The following is a 20,695-nucleotide window of genomic DNA, read 5'->3' as shown; positions in this document are numbered from 1 at the left end:
ACAATGAATATGAAAAATTCGCCAAAATATAGGGACTTATATGAACTTCTGAAAAGAAAAACATATTTATACACGACAGGCTTTTAAGTTTAATTTGCATTATTAACATTTTATGTATTACTTTCGTAAGTCTAGAAATCAACAAAAATATATCAAATCCTAATCTTTATAATTTGCTTATTTCTACAATGTAAATGCTTGCATCAAGAATTTAATAATCAACTTTCATAGGCTGATTCAAGCTAGCTCCAGTACAATTTTGATAACAATTGTCCAAAAGTGGAATGGGTTGCTTTAGAAGTTGATAGGCTTCCATTCCTTAGAGGTCTTCAAGCAGGGGCTAGATGACCATTTGTTGGGAGCTGAGGGGAATTTTTCATGTATAGGTTGAGACTAGATGGCCACTGAAATCCTATCTGACATTCAAATTCTTTATATCAATTTTGGATGAAGAATATAATACATGGGAGCACTGATACATGTAGTGCAAACTTATAGTTGTCCAAAACATTTGAGACAAGGACAGGAGATTAGTCAAGAACAGATCATGGGAAAGACATTGGTAACCACATAGTATGCCAAAGAAGAGAGGAAGAATGTCCAGTCTTCTTTTGATAATTAGCCTTCTTCTACTTCACCCCCTCCTCATCCCTGACACAAATATACCTAAAAGCAAATATATTAATTTTGGAGATTAATTCTCCAAAGGAGATTAATTCTCATCCTTCCCTACCTAGGTAAAGGAGTGAAGAACAGGAATCACAAAAAGTTTTGTCACAAGTTACTTAAAGACTAATTAATACAATTATTATCAAATAATATCATATGCAACAGTTATTTCAATGTTTACATAAGTTAGCTAGTTCAATAATGAAGTAACAAATTAGCTGCACCATTTCAATAATTTGGCTGCATTGTCTCAGTGTTGTGATAGTATTACAAAGGTTTTATAAGAAGAAAGAATATTAGCAATAGTAGATATTTAACATGCCCTTTGGATAGCCCAGATTATTCACAGAGGGAAAGAAAGACGAAAGTAAACTTTGAAGATGCAGCAAGGGCCCTTCTGCATTGTTTAACAAAGGGAAACTTTCCTCACCCAGAGAAGGAATCAGGATTGAGTATGTGTGTTTCTATTCCTTCTCCACATGGCTAGTATCTTGTGAAAGCGTTGTCCATTTGGTGAATAGTCATTGTTTCAGTAAAAGATGATCATATGTTATAAAGGTCTTTCAAAGACAGCTTTAGCTTCATTTCCATTACAAAAATTGTTTTAATACTCTGCCTTATCATTCTAGGGTATGTTTGAGAACCTATGTATTATGAACATAATAGTATGAAAGGAACAAGACTGATATTTCTAAGTCATTGTCAAACAAAATTTTCTTGAAGAGGAACATGATAATAGTAATGTACCACAGAATTTGATCTCATTAATTTTAGCAATAATCATTGAGCCAATGATTTCAATTTGACCATTATCATGTGTAATAACTCAGAGTGATGTTTTGGACCCAAGTCCAAAATCATAGCATTAAACTGGATTTTATTGATGTCAATAATTAAAAAGTTCATATATGTTTGCTCAAAATAACCCCTTGAAAGTTGCTGTTGTAAAAGTAATGTAAATATTATCATCCTCATTTATACACAAGGAAACAGGCTAAGAGAGTTAAAATGACTTACCTAGTCACACAACACAAAGTGACACTACTAAATGTAAATTTAGACCTATATTCAAATGCATATAATTTCTCAGCAATCCTAGAAGTTATGAGGTCATAATAAATTATCATAAAGAAAAATTCCATGATCATTTAACAGTAGTACCATGGCCACTACCAGATGGGAAGAGTGACTGTCTTGAAGGTGAGATTGTATCTGAGGACAGCATAGAGTCACTTACAAGGTCCATAGCTATTTCCCAGTGTATCAAGTAGACAAGTAAAGAAATAGTTGTGGCAGGTTCAAGTTATTTCCAAATATTAATTCAAATAAATTTAGAAAAATGTGAACTTTTAGAACATCACTTGTAATCTGTAAATTTATAAGTAGAGTTCTCTTCGTGATATTTGAGAAACCTCAGGCTCACAGACAAGAGGTTTCAGGCTAATTCTTTTTGCTCATGTTTCTGATTCTGAATTAGTCTGGTCATTTTCCCATCTGGACACCAGGGTATTATCTCACGGATTCCCTGAATAGACAGAAAAGTATTCCATTAAGAGAGAGTTCCAGCATCTCTTGGCAGGTTAGAAAGCTGTTTGCCATGCCCCATGCCCTGTTCTCTTCAGTCACGTCTCAGCAGTAATGCCATTGCCATCAGGTCCACAGGAAATAGCTTGTGCTTTCCACGGATGGCAGAACAAAGTTTTAATGAGACAATCTTTTAACACATTCACCACGGTTTCTTCATGAAATTCCAATAACCAAGATAAGTGCAGTTTTCCAACAAGTTATATTGGGAAATCTGTACCAAGTTCTTAATGAAGTGGCAAAGATAATTATAAGCTTCTAATTAACTACTTAATTGCTCTGAATCAGTAAATCTCCTAGCTTGGATAGCTTTTATTCAGTTTTGTTGTCAACAGAATACTTTAAGTTTAACTTTCTTCTTCTTATTCCTTCATTCTAATTAACCATTTTTCCATACAAACAACTTTTTCTAAGTAACAATTAATTATTGTTGGTTCTTGGTGGTAGCTTTTATGATCCCAAAATTAATGGCTTCTCAGGCAACAAACAACTTGTTTAAACTGTTTAAACTTGTTTAAAACTGGATCCAGGTAAATCACAGGAAATGCAGTCAAATGACCTTGTGATGAATGAAGCTATTTGCTAAGAAGGTGAAAAAACAGACCCAAATAGCTATTATAGGAAAAGAAAAAAAAATCTCCACTAATATTTTCATGATCCATTCAGACATTTATTACTTGCCAGCATGATTCTTCAGTTCATTGTTTCCTTATTACAAGAGAAGTAATTGTTTTAGTGATGAGCAATTTCATTTCCCCTCCATTCCAGACATGCTTTGTGAAAAGCATTTCAGAAATCATTGTTTTGGACTTCCTGCCTTTATCCATAAAATCTGGACTGAAAAACAAGTGTTTCTTTCTTCTTCTGGTTATAGAAGTCATAAATGGCAAGTCTGCAAACTGGATGGAGTATTTTAAATTCATGGATATCAGAGGAAAAAAAAACATTTTACTTCATTTCTATTCAATAGTTGCTATAATAATGTTAATAGTAATAAGAACTGCCATAATTCTAGTAATAAGAACAGTGCCCTACTGTTTATAAAATCCTTTACATATATTACAATAGCAATTACTTCAACAGGTAAAAGAAGGTAGACTACTGGCAAAACTCATTCTCATTTGCCTCTTTAAATTTTACCTCACAAATATGAAAAGAAGAACAGTGTAGCTTTTAATGAGATGCCAATAAATGAAATGCAGGATAATTAATTCAGACAAGAAACCAAAAGCTAGAAACTGTTAGATTTTAAATATTCATACCATGAAAGCTTCATCTTTACAACACTCAGAGGAACCTTGTAGCCTATCAGTAGTCTCAAGCTATTACACTCAGAACTCCATGCTTCTAAATATTCACTGTTTTAGAATAACTTAGGGAGAATATGATGGCTGATTGGCTGTACTTAAGAAAATGTATGACATGAAATAGTGGAATGAAAATTGAAAAATACAGTGAAATGGATTTAAATGGTTTTCATTCTCTTTGAAATCATATTATTTCATATAAATACATATATACACATATATGAATATGAATATATATGCACAAACATACACACACACAAGATCAAGCCAATAAACTGGTTCAAGAGGGTCAATTGTTAAATTTTTGTCATAAGCCTTATGGCAAATGCTGCAAACCTAGGATTGATTTATTGCTTTGCTAATTATCTAGACTTAAGAAAGTGACAGATAAAATAATAATGCAGATTAAAGTTTATAATGTACCATGCATAGATATTTCTTTCCTTGATGAGAGAATTGTTAAACATTAACTAGCACATCCTTGTTTATGTATACTTTATATCTATGTGGGTATAGATAGATTCATTAATACAAAGATGGCAGATAGATGGATATTGTTGATAGGTAGATAGATGATAGATATAAATAGCTAGATAGAAAAGTAGATGGGAGACAACAGGCCATAAGAGATAGAATGCTGAATTTGGAGTAAAGAAGCTCTGAGTTCAAGTCCTGCTTCTGAAACATCATGGCTATGTTTTCGTAGGTAAAGAATAGGTAAAGTGCAGGGCTATGTTATATATAATACAGAGTGTTCCAAATCACCAGTAATAAGAGAAACACAATTCAAAACAATATTGTAGTTTCATTTCATACCCCAAACACTGGCAAAGATGACAAGATGGGAATAGTTAATATTGGAAGGATTGTAGGAAACTAGGAACATAAGTGAATTGTCAGTGGAGCTATGAATAATACAACCATTTTAGAAAACAATTTGGAATTATGAAAATAAAGGACCTAAAACAGTGATACTTTTTGACCCAGAGAATCTACTACAAGCAGAGAATCTGCTTCAATTAGACCATTGATAGGGAGAAAGTCCCCAGATACACCAAAAAATTTATTGCAGTATGTTTTATGATAGCAAAGAATTGGAGAAAAAGTAGACATCTATCGATTGGGGAATGTCAAAACAATTTATGGTACATGAATGTAATGAAATATTGTTGTACCATACGGAATGACAAATATGAATACAGAGTAGCATGGAGATATTTACATAATCAGATGTAGTGTGAAGTAAGCAGAGAAAAGAAAATATAGTCAGTAACTACAAAAATATAAATAGAAAAAACAACCACCACCAAATAATCAAAACTTAATGTTGCAAAATTTAAAAGAATTAGCAACAAAGAGATAGACACAAGATCTACCCTTTTTACTTATTGGCAGAAAGGGAAAGTCCTATATGACAGCAGTTCTATGATCCATTTCCAAAGAAATAAATTCCATGTAAAAAAAGGAGCAAAGTTGTTTAGCTACTTTTAAATCATAAATGTTATATTGCATGAATGTAGGTGAAACAGTGATTTCTAGGTCTGGAATCAGCAAGCCTTAGTTCAAATACAGGCTAAGATACTAGCTGTGTGATTCTGGGTAAGTCATTTTACTTCTGTCTACCTCAGTTTTCTCAGTTATAAAATGAATATTAATAGGACCTACCTCCATGAGTTATTATAAGGATAAAATGAAATAATATTTGTAAAGTGCTTAGCACAGTCCTAAACATATAGTAGGCATTATACAAATAGTAGCTTTTATTATTTAATAGAATTCTAATTCCCGGCTTGTCAAAAGAAACTAACCTTACTCTATTGAATTAGTACACAAAATATGGCAAGCATGTAGATCTGACAATTGAAGGGTTCTTAGACATAGAAGCCAGAACCTTTCTCTGATAGTAGTATAGTGTCCATTGACTTATCTATCATATGCCATTTGAAGCTTCTTCCATGCTTTAAGCATTCAGAATTTCGTCAATCCCTTTTCTGTGTACCTTCATGCATGTTCTTTACGAGCTTCTATGGCTAGGAAAAACAAAAACAAAAATAAAAAATGTATTAAGTGCTAAATGTCTGACACTGAATAGGTGCTACAATTACAAAAACAAAAATGTATCACTTCTTTTCCTCAAGAAACTGAAATCCTCCTGATGCAATAGTGTCTTGACAAACAAGTGACTGCAAATCATGGAGACAGGAATTGGACCTGATGTAATTATAGAGAACTATCAGGTAAGGAAATTCCCTTTACCAGTGCAGATGGACAGACATCTCCTCTGAAATTTATAGCATTAGTGCACTGCCTAAGACCTTAAGAGGTTAAGGGATTACTTGGATTCACACCAGATATGAAGTGTCACAAGAAAGAAACTCTGAGTCTGACTTACTATCTATTCTATATAGCTTATATAAAAATTAATAAATATACAGTGATTTGGGAAGGAGGTGAAAAAAGAGGGAGAGAATGAGAGAGTTTGTTAGGTTGGCTTATTATTCTGATTTCATCATTGGCTCAAGATAATCTTCTGTTCAGACTTTTTGGAGTTCACATTCCGTTGACATACCCTTTAAGAACTGAGGTTCACCTATATGATACTAAGAGATTAAAAAGGTCAATAGAGGCCATGGACAAAACTCAGCTCAGTCACTCTCTGTTGTGGATGTCTTTGTATAATAATCTCTACTGACAATCAATTACAAAGAGTCACCCTCCTGACAAGTAAATATGAGGCTTTGGAAAACCTGGGGAAAAAGTCCCCCTGCAGATGTCTGAGAAGGAAAGGGTTGTTCATTCCAAAGCTTTTTTATCTCCTGGATTGTACAGCTAACAATTTACACATCTAGAGAATTTCTTTTAAAAAATTTATTGGAGTGTCTTGTACAAAAATCTATCCAGTCATATAAAAGATATTACAAGTCATTGAAAAAGACATTTGGCATGCATGCATATTCTTAATTTTTTTTTTGAAATGATAAAGTCTAGATTATCACATAGTTCTCAGGTGCTCTGCATGATGATCTACCATCTCTATCCAAGTTTATGGGTTTTGTCACAATAACTATTCATCTGCAGTGTCATTTATACCTTTTTTAAAAAGAGAAGTGTTCATAAAGAATGTATTCATAATAATCATTGGCAACTATATAACTAGGACAGAGATATCTAAGAATTATTAAAACTACCATTCAAGTCAAAAATTATTATCTTTATGAGACTTGTTTGATGTGGAAATGATCTCTAATCATTTACAGGATTTTGGGTTGCATACAATCCTTCAAATCACTTTCACTTTTGTTTTCAGAGTGTTAGAGAAAAGTGCCAAGGCCAGTAGTCTTATAGGATCCAACTAACAATGAAGATTATTCTTGAATTTGGAAGTGATTATGTATGTGTGGTGTTGGGGGAGGGACTGAGGAGAGTGTAAGGAAAGGAGACTATTTTCTTTTCTGGATTGCATGGGGGGGGGGGGAACCAAGCAGATTATAATGTTGAGAGCTTATTCCGATTACAAGCATAAATAGTAAAAAGAGTTTATTACTCATTTTTAATGAGTTACTTATTTTTAAGTTGATCAAAACAAGTCCCCAAATGCTTCTCTTGAATTTGCATCATCCCTGGATTTAGAATCAGAAGACATGGACACAAGAGAAAGTCACTTATCTTTTGGAGTCCTCAATTTTCCTCATTTTCAATAACCTCATTTGAGGTTATTGGATTAAATGAGGTTTAAGGTCACTTTAAGCTTTCACATTTAATGGTTCTCAATCATTTTCAGAATGAGAATAGATGTTAATATTTCATAGAGTCTTGCATTCTTGGGTTCTATAAGCTGTAAAGAGTTTTTCATGCTAATCAGTGTTGGTTACTTTTGCATATAGTTTCCTTAAACAATAAGTAAAACATGATTCATGCCTATGATATGAGTTGCATATTTTGGAGAGCAGAGGATGGTAAAGGAACCAAAGAGGTTATCTATTTTTACCTTCTCTTTGTGTTCAGAAAACCTTAATGAAATGTTTTCCTATTCTTACATACTTCTTGAAAACACCAGAGAAATTCTTTAGTAAGCCATTTCAACATTATAATCTACATCATAAGGCATTGTGTTCAATCATCTGCCCTCTTATCTATTTTATACATCATTTTTCATAGTTATAATAGAAATATTACCCTCATGGCAAAAGCAGTGGTTGAGACTAGGAAGACAAAGAGTGGCAAATTTTACGGGGGGAAAGGAAAGCATAGAGTTCAGTTAAACTGGAAAAAAACCTGGCCTTTCCTTCCCAGAGAGTCTGCCATTCCCACTCATGAAGGAAGATAGCACATAAAATATTTGTGCCAGTGGTTTGGGGGAAGTTTTTTTTTCTAATTGTGGTACAAATTGACAGAGGACTTCAAAGGAAAGCATGGGCAAAGCAATGGCCTTAGTGAGAAGGTAAGGTGTTGGTAAATGTTTAATGGTCAGCTGTTTTTAAAAGTATACAACACACACTTATAAGTTTAGTCTGTTCTATTCACATTTTCTTCATTATTTTTTGTCGTATATGCCAGTGATGTCAGAGTAAAAAAGAAATGGAGGTTGCTAAACAGAAACATACTGTTTTCATAAATGTTGTGGAGCCACATGCGGCCTCATTTTTGATACCTTTGATGTAAATGATCAAAAATCAAGAACTGATGTGTAGCACTAATGTTTTCTGAGGTAAAAATACTCACATTGAAAATGTAAAAATTGGCTCTCATGAGTCAATCTATATTAACTCCAGCATACCCTTCTTTTGGAGCCAGGATTTTTCTTTAATCCTATTTCACTGATACATTTGAAGTATCAGTAAATCTGAACTGAAAGGGCAGGTATTTTAATCCCAGGTCTCTTACTTATTAAGTTGGTCAAACTGTTTAATTTCAGTCTCCACTGGCTACTGACACCTTGGAACAAAGCTTTATTCATCTAGAGCTAATTACAGCTCTTATCTATGTATTATGGACATTTGTATAGTTGAGGGTTTTTTCTTTTTACTCTTATTAGATCATGAATCCAGAAAAAAAGTGATTGCCTTTTAAATTTTCATAAATTTTCAAATGCCCTGTCCAGAGAAGATGTCTAATTTGTTGAGATATTGCTTGTCAAAATGATTTCACTTTTTTGGTTTAATATATCTTGTTCTCTTATTAAGAAGATCAGGGCTGTTAACTTTTTTGTGTGTTTGATGAAGGCTGGGAGCCAGCAGGTGAAACCTAATGAATCCTTCTTAGAATAATGTGCACAGAACAAAATATATTGGATTACCAAGGGAACAAAATCGGAATAAATATATGATTCCCCCCCATCTACATTCAAAGTCCCCTTGAAATCTACTCACAGAATTCTCAGGCATCCATGTATCCCAATAAAGAATCTGAACTAGATAAAATAAAGTTTTTCTAGAGCTAGATGAGGATTTAATTGTTTAAATTTGACAGGTCAATTGACTTCTACAGTTTTTCACCTAAACAATAGAAGAGACAGAATTGGAAAGGATGGTCTCTCAGATCTTTCCTAGCTTTGACATTCAATGATTCTACTTTTATACCTATTGTATATAATATGCAGAGTATACAATAAGAACTTGTTAAATACTTATTGAAACACCATTCTCCATTTGATAAATGGATAAAGAACAGACAATTTTCAGATAATGAAATTGAAACTATTTCTACTCATCTGAAAGGGAAAGTGATTTTCCAAATCACTATTGATCAGAGAAATGCAAATTAAGACAACTTTGAAATACCACTACACATCTGTCAGATTGGCTAAGATAACAGGAAAAGATAGTGGCAAATATTGGAGGGGATATGGGAAAACTGGGACTCTGGTGCATTGTTGGTGGAGTTGTGAACAGATCCAGCCATTCTGGAGAACAATTTGGAATTATGCTCAAAAAGTTATCAAACTGTGCATACCCTTTGATCCAGCAGTGTTACTACTGGGATTATATCCCAAAGAGATACTAAAGAAGGGAAAGGGACCTGTATGTGCAAAAGTAAATGCTGTTTTTGTAGTGGCTAGAAAATGGAAATTGAATGGATGCCCATCAATTGGCGTGGTTGGGTAAACTGTGGTATATGAATGTTATGGAATATTATTGTTCTGTAAGAAAAGACCAAGCAGTATGAATACAGAGAGGCCTGGAGAGACTTACATGAACTGGCGTTAAGTGAAATGAGTAGAACCAGGAGATCATTATACACTTCAACAACAATACTGTATGAGGATGTATTCTGATGGAAGTGGATTTCTTCGACAAAGAGAAGATCCAATTCAGTTCCAATTGATCAATGATGGACAGAATCAGCTACACCCAGAGAAGGAATACTGGGAAATGAATGTGGACTACTTGCATTTTTGTTTTTCTTCCCAGGTTATTTTTATCTTCTGAATTCAATTTTTATTTTACAACAAGAGAACTGTACGGATCTATACACATATATTATATCTAAGATACACTTTAACATGTTTAACATGTATGAGACTGCCTAATATCTAGGGGAGGGAGTGGACAGAGGGAAGGGAAAAGTTGAAACAGAAGTGAGTGCAAGGGATAATGTTGTAAAAAATTACCTATGAATATGTTCTGTCAATAAAAAGCTATAATAAAATAAAAAATAAATACTTATTGAAAGAATAAATCACTTTTATACACTAAAGTTTTCTTCCTTCTAGATTACACCAAAATTATCATGTTGTTATTTTAACTAACAGAATGAGTTGGTTTCTATTTTTTACATAATAAAAATAATTAATAAGAAAATATTTTGAAATCAAGTCAAAGAACATTTATTGTTTTTTATGTTCTAGGCACTCTACTAAGCTATGAGGACAGACATGTGAGCAAATTTGTACCCTCAAGGAACTTACATTAGAAGAAAGGAAAGACCACCGTATAGATATGGTGGTATAATATAGAAAGCTTTTCCTCAAAATGGAAATTGTGGAAGGAACTCAACAATGGGGGAGAGGGCTGTAAGTACAGAAAGAAAAAAAAGTATAAAGTTACATGTCAAAATCAAGAAATTATAAATTATTATTTAATTGTCCCTCTCCAGATTTCTTTTCTTTAGGTTAAATACATCTAGCAACTCAGCAGCAATCTTTTCTAATACAAGAATAAGAGCTGCACTCAGAAGGAAATTCAGCAGCCAAATTCACCACCTAGCAACAAACTGCCTGCTGTCAAAAGCTACTAGCTAAAATCAGTGCCAAGTCCATCATGCCCTACTGACTAATGCCAGCAATCATTTCTTAATACTTGAAGGACAACTATTGAAAGCAAAAAATTCAGTCATTTCATCATCTTTGTAACTATACATCTCAAGTCCCTTTCATATATGTGCCTTCCTATTAATCTGGAAAGCATTTATTAAGCACCTACTATGTGAAAAATACTCTACTAGGTATCAGACCAAAGAAAAACCAGATTTTTACTGTCTTCTTTTAATCTCTTTTATTCTATTTGATAGATAAAACATGTAAGTGGATTATTAGATACATGGTAATTTGAGAAAGGAGAAAAAGTTACAAACTAAGGTATCCTGAAAGGTTTCCTTTGAAAGGGATCAGCTGAACTGAGGTGTGAAGGCAGCTAAGGATTCTCAAAGGTCTAAGTGAAAAAAGACTGAGTTCTAGCTATTCAAAAACACAGGCAAGGAAATGAAATATAAAGTTTGGAGAGTAGCAAATAAATTGGTTTTGTTGAAAATTACACTGCATGTTACAAACCCAGAAAGGCAGATTGGAGACCATATTTGAAGGCTTGGACTAAACAAGCTAAAGTGTTTTCATTTTAAAGAAAAATGTAGTTTGGTATAGTAAAAATAATGCTGGGTTTATAACCCAAAGTCTATAAATCCAGCTATGCGGCACACTGAATGTGTAACTTCAGGCAAGTTACTTTAGCCTCACTGGGTCTCAGTTTCCTGATCTGTACATTAAGAGGGTTGTACTAGAAGACATCTAAAGTCACTTCTAGCTCTAAATCTATGCTGTTAAACTTTAGGACCCAATAAATTTTCTTGGGAAGAATAATAATATGGTAATAAAGTTAAATGGGAGAAAATAAATACCAATGCTTCACGAATCTCCTGGTTTGTGGGTTTCGGCATTATTTACTTCAGCAAGTATTTATAAGAGTAAAGAAGTTTAAGATTTGTAGTTAGAAGAGATGTTAGAGGTCATCCACTTTAATTTCCATTTTATTGAAAAGGTAATTGAAGCTCAGACTTAAATTATTAAACTTAGTTGAATTAAGTAATTTCCCCAGATCACACAAGTAGTAAGAAGCAACAGACTATTTGGTCTGCAGAGAAAGGACGCTACATTTGGGTGGAGATAGTTTTGAGGAAAGAATAGATCCTTTTCTTTCTTCATTGTCAGGGAAGAAAGCAACAGTCTTGTTGAACCTTTTTCTTATTATCCTTGGAAGCAGTATATAAAACCCATGGGATATAGAAAAGAAAAAGGCATGCAATGAAAAGTTGTAGAAGAAAACAGCTCATTGTAAGCTTAACTCCCAGTCTTTCAAGAGTACAATTAATGTCTATTTTGTGTGCATATGTTGTGTGTGTATGTGTATATGTGAAGATATGGCAGGAGTGTAATAAGATAGTATTTGGGAGTGGGGGATTGTTGTGAAATGAGAAGTATGAAATAACTTCCCTAGAATAATATAACAAAAAGTTTCCAAATAACTCCAACAGAACAATGCTTCAGATCCATAACAATGATTTATATTTCCACTAGATGGCACTCCAGTGCAAGCAAAAGGCAAAGCTCTACTGTAACCTTTAGCATCAGATTTCTAATTGCAAAATGTTGTAGGGTTGTCCTTTTGAAGTTCAGAGATTGCAGCTTTATAAAAAGAAAGAAAACAAAGTTATAGAGTGATACTTCCCTTAAAAAAACTGGTTTACGTTATACTTAAGGAAGGTCCATTCCTTTCCCTCTTCTTTTCTCCTTCCCCCCCAAGGAAAATCATAGTATTCCAATGTGCTCCTACAAGCTAGTCATGACTGTAACTCAAAAGAAAATAACTGAAAGGGAAAAGAGAGAGATGAGTTATTTTTCTTCCGAGTTTTATGAAAAAAGTCCTATGGCTAAAATCTTCTTTCATCAATTTACAACCTAGTTAGTGGTGAAGTTTTTCTACATATCAATTATTTTTCCTGCTAATTAAAAAAGAATACTGATATATTTATTTTTATATCAGTTATGTTTCTCATTGTAAATCTTCCCTCCCAGAGGGTCATCCCTTATACTCGATAATTTAAAGAAGGAGGAAGGGAAAAAAGTTTTTCCAAAAAAACCCAAGAAGAATCCAATGAGTACATGTAAAAAGTCTGATGTGCATGTAAACATACAACGTCTCTCACCTCTGAAAAGAATTCCTGCTATGATTTGAGCCCATTTGCTTTCAGGCAGTTTCTCTAGGAACCTGAAGATAAGTAGAGTAAGTGCTTCAAGGGAGGGCAAAGGAAAAAAAAAAACTGAATATCACAGCATTTTCATTTCATCACAGTGTAAAGATTAACCCTGAAGGCTGAAGATAGTGTCCATGTCCTACTTTCTGACGCCTCAGTACTTCAGTGGACTTATGACCACAACAAAGTAAACCCTCTTTCAAAAGTGCCCATTGATTCATTGATATTCCTTCCTACTGTGAGATTCTTGCCTCATTCTGCTGTAAATCCTCCATCCAGAGTCCTTTCAATGTGTGTATGTGAGTCTTTCACTAGGTTTCTTAACATGATGTAAGTAGCAGTGGAAGTAAGAATGTAGATTATGCATCCTTTAGTCTTTAATTTGCCAGCATATCTGACTTATTTTCTTTTCCAACCATACTCATTTCTTTGATAATTTAAGGCACTTTTTGTGCAGTAATTCATAATTATTGATAAACTTCAACATAATTTTACCCCCCCAAAAGCAATAAATGTTCATATAGCAGCTTTTAAGTGCAAAGTACCATAATAGTGAATACAGATGCAAACATGTTAGTGCCATTGGAGATTGTGTTTTAATTTTTAATGCCATGTAGAATCTCCAGAAGAATGTTAATATTAAAAAGCTAAGGTTTTCTTTAGATTGGGGAATACTCAAGGATTATTAAAAGTGCTGCAACAATTTACACATGCAATCCCAATGTCTTGTATATACTTACTTCTTCCTAGTCAGATTTAGGCCCAGATTTTTCCCATTTTCATCTCTGTGCAAGAGTTATGTTCCTATGGACCAGAATGTTGGCTGTCACTGGAAGTTTGAATAATAGGTATTTTTTATCCACATGTTATTTCCTGTTTAGCAGTTAAGATGATCTCATTTGAATGATTATAAATTTCATTAAGGAGACTCTTCAAAGTACCAAGGCATAATGCAATCCACAAAAAGCCATACACAAACACAAATCTCTGGTGGGTCTCGCTATCTATAGAGGATTTTTCTTCCATTTGGATTCTCTTTATATTGCAGATCCTTCATGACTGATTATCAAATGTATTTGGAAAATGTTCAACTCCTTTTTTTTCTTTGCTAAAATGTTATCAAAATTACTTTTATTTTCATATCTTTCTTTTTTTTTTTTAAATAACTTTTTATTGACAGAACCCATGCCAGGGTAATTTTTTACAACATTATCCCTTGCACTCACTTCTGTTCCAATTTTTCCCCTCCCTCCCTCCACCCCCTCCTCAAATGGGCAAGCAGTCCTATACATGTTAAATAGGTTACAGTAGATCTTGGATACAATATATGTGTGCAGAACCGAACAGTTCTCTTGTTGCTCAGGGAGAATTGGATTCAGAAGGTATAAATAACCCGGGAAGAAGAACAAAAATGCAAACAGTTTACATTCATTTCCTAGTGTTCTTTCTTGGAGTAGCTGCTTCTGTCCATCCTTGCTCAATTGAAACTGAGTTAGATCTTCTCTTTGTCAAAGAAATCCACTTCCATCAGAATACATCCTCATACAGTATCGTTGTTGAAGTATATAATGATCTCCTGGTTCTGCTCATTTCACTCAGCATCAGTTCATGTAAGTCTCACCCATCTTCTCTGTATTCAACCTGCTGGTCGTTTCTTATATTGTCATATCTTTCAAAGAAATATACATGATCTCAAAACATACATGTGAAGAAGCTTATTGAATGAAAACCTTACAGGCTGTTTTTTGCTCTACCCAATCAAATGCTTTTAAAGTTATATAATAAGCTCAATAGGATCTTGTATACTCTCTTTCAATCAATTGTGCAATCAAAAGGATATAGTCTGCTGTAAAATTTCATCTGCAAAAGCCCAACTATTCTCCTTTCATGTTTTCATCATGGATACCCTTGGAATATTTCTTATAAAAATTTTCTAAAAATGAGAAAATAGGAACATGAATCGGCAATTACTGAATTCCTTGAGATTAGCTTTATTTTAATAATAATAAATCATGGGGTTTTTTCCTCAATTGTAATAGGATAATAGAGAATAGATATTCTTCAATGTGGCCCACTTCTTTTTCTGTGGGTGGAGCCAAGATGGCCAAGTAAAGTCAGGAAGCTGCTAGAGCTTTCCCAGTTTTCCTCAAAAACCCACATGAAATCATGGCTCTGAACAGTCTGATGGAAGGAAACTCCTCTCCAGCTCAAGATGGACTGAAAAACTTTAATAAAGATCAGTCTTATTGAAGAGAAAAGGTTTTGCAGCCAGCTTAGATTGATTGTGGGAAAGCTGGTGAAAGGGTCTTAATCACAGCAAATCAACAACTAAGACCCTCAGTCCTGGCTTAGCAGAGAAGCACAGCAGGGGGGCAGCCTCCAGTCCCAGCTCAGAAGGAAACTCTGAGAAACCAGGCTGTGCAATGCTATCCCTGTAAACACAAGGGGATGCTGTGCTCACAGCCAAGGTCAGAGCTGCACAGGAAGCTTGGGATAGCGCTCCCTACATCCCAGGAGCGGAGCTCAACCTTAAAAGAAAAAAAAATACCAAAAAAAAAAAAAAAAAAAAAAAAAGGAAAGGAAAGGAAAGGAGCAAAAAACAGAAAAAGAACCTGTCTTGACCACTGATACCAATTATCTCAATTATCAGAAAATCACTCACCTGAAGTCCTGTCAGCTGACTACTTCTAAATGACATAGCTTTTCAGTCCCCTTGAATTTTCTTAAATTCCTGGTCAGATTCTTTATCAAGTCCCTACACATAATGGCTTACATAAAAGCCTCCTGAATTTTAATGATTTACCTTTTATTTAAAAAGCCAAAATATAGCACAGTGAAGGGAATGATGAATTTGGAGTGAAGATTTAAATTCAAGTTTTACCTTAAACTCTTAGCAGTTATGTGAATATTTCCACCTCAGTTTCCTCATTTGTAAGATTAGGATAATAAATTGAGTCAATTTCACAAGGTATTTGATAGTATAAAATATAATGACATATATAAAAACTCTTGTAAACCATAAAGTGTTTATAAATGTTATAATTTGTTAATGAAATGGTTTTCCTTAAATTCCAATTAAAATTCTATCTTACTGAAGTCTTTGCTAGCCCCCTTTTTTCTATTTATCCTAAGTAGGTTGATTTGTATATATTAGTTTGAATGTTGTCTCCCCCCATTAGATTGTAAGTAAAGATTGTCTTTTTTGGCTTGTGTTTGTTTATATTTTGTTTTGATTTTTCTGTATCCCAAGTGCTTAACACAGTACCTGGAATATAGTAGATTCTTAATAAATATTGATAGAGTAATTGCAATGAATTGTGTTACTATAATCAGTTGTATCTCTAAAGGCTTCAATTTGGTCCACCAATTCCTAGAAGTTACTCTCAAATCAGTAAATAATTACTGGCCATTTATTTGTTTGTGTGTGCTCTCATGAGCATGTATGTGGTTTGTTGTTGCCATTAGGGTTTAATCATGTCCAGAGTTTTAAATGCTCCAAAGCTTGTCTTTTCCCATGTTTACATTTGCCCTTAAGTTGCCAAGAATTAAAGTATACATTGATTTATAGTGGAGAAATTTATCTATTTCTTCACAGAATTTCTTTCCCTTTCCTATCTTCTGCAGCAAATGTTTCCCAAGATATTCTTATGGATTTTTTCTTTTTGCAAATGTTAATCCTGAGTATTTCCAGATAAAATGCCCTAATAGCATATGAAATTAGGCTTGTTTGTGCATTTGTGTTTGTCTGTCTATGTCTGTTTGTTCTCTCTGTGATTCTGTCTCTGTCTCTCTGTGCTTGTGATTCTCTGTCTGTCTGTCTCTGTCTCTCACAGAGTGTCTCTATCTCTGTATCTCTCCCTGCCTCTTTGCTTCTGCCACTGTCTGCCTGTTCCCCTCCCCCCACCCCGTGTCCCCTCTCTTTGACACATTATATCAATTCTTGTATTTGTCTGTCCAAGGAGACTTGTGAGTCACTTTTGCATTTAACTCCAACTTTCTTGATTATGTGGTTTCTTCTGGCTTTCTGCACAGCAAAAGAATAAATTGATATGATTCAGGTCCTCTGGCACTATTTCACTTACTAATGGTTGGACAAATATCTCATATTCAGAGTACAAGTTAAATTAATGTTTATAAGTGAACTAAAGCCATTATTGTTAGTACTTTTTTTTTTCTTTTTGTACATCAATGCAGAAATCTAAAAGACCTTCCCAGGACTAAGAAAAAAATTTATTTTTATTTATTTCATATTTGTTATGGTCAAAGATTTTATTAACTAGTAGCCATCCTACTAGTGATGTGCCTGTTCAAGCTGACGTAAGTAAGTCCCCAGAGTTTAAACAGTGTGTTTGACCACATCCAAAGCTTATTTTAGTGCATCTTAATATACTAATGTACTAGAACCTAAAGAACTTGCCTTTAAGATCACTTGACCACTTCACAATATGATAACCCATTGGGATAGGACTTTGGTCATATAATAATAATAATAATATATATAATCATTAATTAAAAATGCTGCTAGGATTCTTTAAAACCACTGGACCATACATCTGGAGCTGGGAGAATTTTAAAGACCATCTAGTACAATCTCTGTTTTATAGATGAGAAAACTGAAGTCCAACAATGTTACTTGCTGAAAATCTCATAGTTATGACTACAATTCAAGTTTCCTGAGGCTGATGACTTTATAAAATTCTGCCTCAATTAAATCCAATTCACCACAAGTTAAGACATCACCTCATGTTATTGATCCTTTTTTGAAAACAAAGGAAGAACAACAAGACAAGGAATAGTGTAACTTTCAAAATCAGACATTATGGAAGTAGTTGAATTTCTTTCTTAAATGACACTTATTTTTTTTTTTATTTTTAATTGTATCTCTTCTAATGTTTATAGTCTCTAAATGGTATCCTAGTACAGATTATTAATCCTTGAATATAAACAGAAATTTGCCTAGATAGGTGAGAGGTACTGAAAAGGTCTGTACCTAGACCCCAAAATATATCCCCTAACTAATGATAAATATGCCACCAATGATATTTCTTGTCATACCGTAAGCATTGGGTGTCAGAAATGAAAAAAGGGAATAGAGGGTGCAAGACTCTCTTTAAGAAGGTCCTCTTTTGCAATTTATGGATCCTTGTTAATGTCAACAGGATAACCCATTAAATTATGTAATCACAATGTACCCATTCTGTTTTTTTTTTTCTTTACCTATAGACATCTTTTCCTTCCATTACAACCCAACTCAGGTGGTCCTCCTTGCATGAGACATTCTCAGATCTCAGTGTGAACACTGAATAGGTAAAGGTATGGTGGGTGAAAAAGAGAGTTCAATGATACATTATGAAGGATAATATGGCATAGTGGATAACGTGTTGGATTTAGTGTCAGAAACACTTTTGTCTATGTGACCATGGACAAGTGACTTCTCTGAGTCTCAGGTTCTTTATCTGTAAGATAAATAAAAATACTAATAGTATATTTAAATAGTGTCACTCAAGGTACTGTATTACTACTTACTCTTTACAATTAAACCAATGGTTAGATACTTAAGACAGGATTAAAATTCAGGTTGTCCTGACTTCTAAGTATAAGAATCCCATTCAAAGACTCATTCATTGACCTGAGAACCAAGCTCTACATTTTGAACTTCTATAAGGTGAAGCAAGATAGTAAGATGGTACACACAGCATATTCAGATGGAATTAACACCTCCAAGGAGAAGACTTTGGAGAGCTCTTTCCAGAGCTGCTCATCCACATTTTGTATCTACCTTTTGTCCAACTCTTATCTGGGGCTCTAAGAAGCTGTAGAATGCATAATGGCCACACACCTATAAAACCATTTTGCCCATGGACTAAATCAGGTAGAGGATAAGCAATAGACCTCAAACTTATTGATGAGCTAGGGGAATATTGAAGTATGTGAAAACTTGCCTGGAAGAATGGATTAATCAGAATAGTTTCTTCCCATGGCCATTAAGTGTCTGAAGCAGGTTCTGTGGAGTGTTTAGATCTTGGTCAGAAATCAAAGATGCCAAGATCATATATTGACTCTTAGGCCATTGACGGTCATCTTGACTTTTGTCTTTCCACTAGACTTCAATGATTCCATAAGAGAGAAGGAGGTTGATGACTATGAAATTCTGCCTCAATTAATCCAATTCATAGGCAAGTCAAAACATTACCATGTGATGTTATTGATCTTTGAAAATGAAGGGATGAACAACAACAAGATGAGACAAGGAAAACTGCAACCCTTTCAAAATTAGACCTTGTTAAAGTAAATCAACATTTTTCTCAATTTTTTTGACTTTTTAATAGCAAAGCATCCAGTCTCATCTAATAAATTAGTGATTTTGGAAAAAAAAAGATTTACAGACAGCATATTGTTCTCAAAATCTATGAAACCACATCATAGAAATTAAAATGAGGGAAGTGCTGTTTATGAAGTAGAACTTAAAATTATTAATTTTTAGTTTCATGGTATTTAAGTTACATTTCAAATCTATGGATTTCTTTCTATTATACTCCTGAAATAGCTCCTTATTTTCTAAAAACTAAGAATTTCTATTTTGATTAAAAACCATGGAACTTATAAACCTGATTCCTTTCATCTTCATGGCAACAAAATAATTTCTACATTTACTTACAGTTCTCAAAGCACTTTTATAGTATCCTTACCAGCATATGAGGTATTATCACCCACATTTTAATGGTAAAGAAGCTGAATCTCAGAATTTGAATAAAATGTTTCAAGTTATATAGGTAGTGACTGGAGGAGATGTGATTTGAACCTACTTTCTTAGATTTTAGTTTTATCAACTACCTATGTCAATGTGAGATTTTATTTATTATGAGGATAGGAGAATTTATATCCCCAGGTAAATGGAGGGTGAGTAGAAAAAGAATCTCCTAAGAAATATTGTTGAATTTGGTGGCGTCAAACAGGGAAAACTATATTTCCTTAAGAGAAAAAAGATCACAAGAAAAAAAGGTAGTGAATAAGAAATTATCATCTTCCCTTGATGGGCTGCATATGAAAAAGCATGAGAACCAGTGAGTGAGCATGAATAGACTAGAAAATAGTGGGACAAGCAAACTAAATTAAAATAGTAGAAAATATTCAAAATTTGTGGAAGATGGTGGTATGCTAAGGCTTAGGGGAGACCAGATATCTCACAACTTCTCAAAGTTTAAAATAAGGAGAATCATCTATAGACTCCTCTACCTAGACCAGAGATAAGTAGATTTACTACCAATCCTGTAGGAACAATAGTTCAAAAGTTTATAAAATAGGCCTAGGGCAATTAGAGCCTTCAGGAATTGAGAGCCCAACTCTATTCAGCATTAGAAGGTGTGGTCCCAGGTCTAATGTCAGCAGAAAGGCTTTAAACAAAGCCCAGCACTGGTAGAACAAGAGCTGCATAGCTTATGCTGCAGTAGTCCTAGAGCTAGTAGAAATATGGAAGGACACCAGGTAATAACTAATACAAGAGGTATACCAGAGTCTTGTGGCATAATAGAGGTCCTAGCAAAAAGTCAGTACCAGAGAAGTTTTATATTTCTTAAAGAAATGGCCTAGTCTTAGCCATCATATTCAGAACCTGGCAAATCCATTCAAGAATACCTTGGGAAGTAGAACCTAAAGGGAGGATTCTGGGA

The 20,695-nt window shown here is 34.0% G+C and overlaps 1 long non-coding RNA gene across 1 annotated transcript; it reads left to right on the top strand.

Annotated features, from left to right (window-relative positions):
* The first annotated feature begins 1,832 nt into the window (after positions 1-1,832).
* Positions 1,833-10,612, top strand: LOC116422074. The gene is made up of 3 exons (XR_004232662.1): positions 1,833-1,869; positions 5,699-5,797; positions 10,408-10,612. It is a non-coding gene; the product is annotated as an uncharacterized LOC116422074 (long non-coding RNA).
* Positions 10,613-20,695: the final 10,083 nt, after the last annotated feature.

The sequence above is a fragment of the Sarcophilus harrisii genome, chromosome 3 (genome assembly GCF_902635505.1).
Source record: "Sarcophilus harrisii chromosome 3, mSarHar1.11, whole genome shotgun sequence".
NCBI classification, from domain to species: Eukaryota; Metazoa; Chordata; class Mammalia; order Dasyuromorphia; family Dasyuridae; genus Sarcophilus; species Sarcophilus harrisii.
This window is presented reverse-complemented; position numbering and strand designations above follow the sequence as displayed.